The sequence below is a fragment of the Mastomys coucha genome, unplaced genomic scaffold (assembly GCF_008632895.1).
Source record: "Mastomys coucha isolate ucsf_1 unplaced genomic scaffold, UCSF_Mcou_1 pScaffold6, whole genome shotgun sequence".
Lineage (NCBI taxonomy): Eukaryota > Metazoa > Chordata > Mammalia > Rodentia > Muridae > Mastomys > Mastomys coucha.
The window spans coordinates 86,967,183-86,970,987 of NW_022196912.1; the positions used below are offsets into that span (position 1 = coordinate 86,967,183).

The window sequence follows — 3,805 nt, forward strand, 5'->3', positions numbered from 1 at the left end:
AAAAAAAAAAAAAAAAAGCAATATGCTTTAAAAAAAAACCAAAACACTCATCTTCCCTAGGGAAGTATATAGGCATATATGTAATAAACCATGCATAGTGAAATCTGCAATTTTGCTAAAATTAATCACTACTTGCCAACATTGAGGAAAAGCAGTAATTTATTGGGCTGTAGTGAATACAAATTTTTAAAATTATGTTTTACCCTAAGGGGAAATTAGCCACATAAAAATGATTTTCAAGAAAATAGGAAAGTTCTGGAAGCTAGAACTTAGTACTTTTAGCACCTTTATCAGTAACTTGCACGAGAGTGATTGTCAGACTGATCTCAACCCGAAAGTAGAAAAACAATGTCCAAATCAGACCTCCAATATTACATCCGGACTGTTTAGACGTCTCCCAGCTCGGTATCAAGCTGCCCTGAAGTGAAGTTCCTGACATAGAATAAGTAAAAACTTTAAACAGATGGACTTAGAAGCCTTTGATAATAGGAATTTGTAGATTAATTTGGACATAAGGATGAGCTATAGTGGTTTTGTTGAGAAGGCTCAAACTAGAGTCCAGTCTCTGTGGGGAGTCTCTCCTCCCTGGCTACGGCGTGTTTAAAAGCATTTCTCTGTGCAGCTTTAGATAGTGGAGAGAGTCAAATTCTTTAACACTCAGGAGCACACCAGTGTTGTGTGGTTTCTGTGGGAACCCCTTCCCTACAAGTGTCCTTCCTATGAACAACACAGTTTGCATCTACTCACACATGCCCACATCTTGTGAATTCCCAACAATCTCCTCCCTGAATGAATCCCACGGTCTGGCTTTTAATGCTCCATTAAGGGCTGCTGTGCCTTATGGTAAAACAAAGCAAAACCTCACATCCTATTTCATGGACAGGGTAGACACCCCATCTCATGGACAGGGTAGACATCCATCATATGGATAGGGTAGGCACCCCACCTCATGGACAGAGTAGACACCCCATCTCATGGGCAGGGTAGACACCCATCATATAGAGAGGGTAGATACCCCATCACATGGACAGGGTAGACACCCATCACATGGACAGGGTAGACACCCCATCTTACCATCACATGGACAGGGTAGGCACTCCATCTTACCATCTCATGGACAGGGTAGACACCCCATCTCACCATTACATGGACAGGGTAGACACCCCATCTCATGGACAGGGTAGACACCCCATCACATGGACAAGGTAGACACCCATCACATGGACAGGGTAGACACCCCATCTCACCATCACATGGACAGGGTAGACATCCCATCTCATGGACAGAGTAGACACCTCATCACATGGACAGAATAGTCTCATGCATCTCTTCACTGATGTGTCTCCACTGGCCTTGTGTTGTCTCAGGCTGCTTTTGACCTTCCTACTATATTCTAATCTCTATGGCAAAGGTTGTCGTCTCCTCTGTCAGACACATGGCCTCACCACAGCTGAACTCTCAGTGGTCCAACCTCCCAACAAGCTTACCGACTCCTCCCCCACTTCATCTTTTTTTTATCTTTCTGCTCCAAGCACTTTCCTCTGGAGTCGTGCACTTTTCCTCACTGTTTCTCTGACCTGAATGTTCTTTTACATTTGTATCAGTCTCTGTATTTGTATCTGTTAACCTTTACTTTTGTATTCATCTATACTGATTGCACATATGAATTTCACTATGACATTTCCATGCATGTATATAATAATGTATTCTAAATAGTTTTTCTTGTTTTACTCCCAATTCTGCTGATAGCCTTCTTCCCAGCTGCTCCCCTTTTTTCTTCTTATTTTAAATGACGCAGAGTTTCACTAGGGTTGCTTTACAGGTGCATGGACATCTTCCTAGTGTCTATACCTCTGAATTAAATACCTCCTCCTTCTCAGGGAGTGGAGGGGCTCACCCCCACCCCCACCTCTCACCATGGCTGAATGTTCTACTTCTCATTGTTGCTTGGTTCATTTCCTTAGTAGCACAGACTCTCCTGAATCTCCTGCCAGCTTTCTAGTCCTCTCTAATGTCATCTCCAGCCCCCCTCCCTCACCCCAAATATTGATGGTCCTCAGAATTCTTTGAAAAATCCTATTCACCCTCTGACAGCCAGGGTCTAACTAGGAGATAGAACCACACCAGATGCATCAACTGAGAGATTTTTATCATTGAAGAATTGTTAACTTGGTAAAATGTTCACTAGGCAGTGGAGATGAGAGAACGCTCAGTATGGCAAAGTGGTTCCTAAGTGAAACAACTCCATCTTTGAGCTGAAGGAACACAGGAAGAGGCTTGGATTTTTAAAACCAGAACTAGGAGCTGGAGAGAGGGCTCAGTGGTTAAGAGCACTGACTGCTTTTCCAGAGGTCCTGAGTTCAATTCCCAGCAACCACATGGTGGCTCACAACCATCTGTAATGGGATTCAATGTTCTTTTCTGGTGTGTCTGAAGACAGTGACAGTGTACTCACATACATAAAATAAATAGATAAAAAAACAAACAAACAAACAAAAACAGAACTAAGACAAAAAGTCTCTTGCACACAAACCATGGGGAAAAGAAAGTGACAGAACTAGAGTTTCCAAATGGGACAAGAGGAAGCTGGCTCTGTGGGTGCTTTCCTAACCCTGGTCTCAGAGCAGTACCTGAAATGTCAGTGGGAAGGGAAGCTCAAGGTTGGCAAGAGGGTTCAGTGGTTAAGAGTACTTGCTGCTTTTGCAGAAGACCTGGTTCAGTTCTCAGCACCTACAACTGGTGCCTCACAGCCACCTGAAAGTCCAGGTCCAGGAGATCTGATATACTCTTCTGGCCTCCCAAAGAACCTGTACAACATTGTACACACACACACACACACACACACACACACACACACAGCTTACACACAGACACGCCCCACACAAAGTCACACATGCATACACACACCTCATACACTCACATTCACATACACACACACACTCGCACACACACATATGTATACTCACAGTCACATACACTCACAAAAACAAACACACACACTCACACTCATTCACATACCCAATCACACTGACACACCACACACACACACACACACACACACACACACACACACACACCTACCTCAAACAATGCCATGGCAGGCTCATACCCTCTCTCCTCTAACTTCCATTGTCCTTCCATTGCAGGAGTCTCAGAAGAGGCCAACCGTCATACCAGAAACATGGTCTACAAGCTTTAGCTCCAGCATCAGAAAGCAATCATGGAGAGTGAATTTGGAGAAATCAATAAAAATTGGCTGAACCCCATAGTCTTTTTTTTTTTGTTTTTGTTTTTGTTTGCTTTTGTTTTTGTTTTTCGAGATAGGGTTTCTCTGTATAGCTCGAGCTGTCCTGGAACTCGCTCTGTAGACCAGGCTGGCCTGGAACTTAGAAATCCGCCTGCCTCTGCCTCCCAAGTGCTGGGATTAAAGGCATGCTCCACCAGTGCTTGGCCCATAGTCTTGAATACCACCCACATGACTCAGAAACCTATTTCCTGAGCCCAAGTGTCTCTGTAGCCCCAGCCCTGTTTCCTCCCTCCACTGTTGTCTACTGATGAGTGAAGGCCGCTTTTTCATGTGTGAGAGGCTCACCCGTCACCCTGACCTCACCCCTTTGCCTTTACTTTCCATCTTGAGTCAGTCCTCCAAGTTTCCATCTATACGGGTCTCTTCTTACTGGATTGAGGCACCGTTTCTCAGTTGTTCTCACCGTCTTTTGTCTTCATTCTTTGCTTACCCCTGGTTCCAATTTCCTCACAGTGGTTCCATATAGAGACAAAATATTCTTTCTGAAAGGCAAATGTT

The 3,805-nt window shown here is 44.1% G+C and overlaps 1 long non-coding RNA gene across 1 annotated transcript in view; it reads left to right on the forward strand.

Annotated features, from left to right (window-relative positions):
* The window catches only part of LOC116080758, a 31,481-nt gene extending 28,217 nt beyond the window's left edge, over positions 1 to 3,264 (forward strand). Inside the window, exon 2 of the long non-coding RNA XR_004114593.1 lies at positions 3,147 to 3,264. This is a non-coding gene — a long non-coding RNA (uncharacterized LOC116080758). The remainder of the gene's footprint in view (positions 1 to 3,146) is intronic.
* The last annotated feature ends 541 nt before the right edge of the window (positions 3,265 to 3,805 follow it).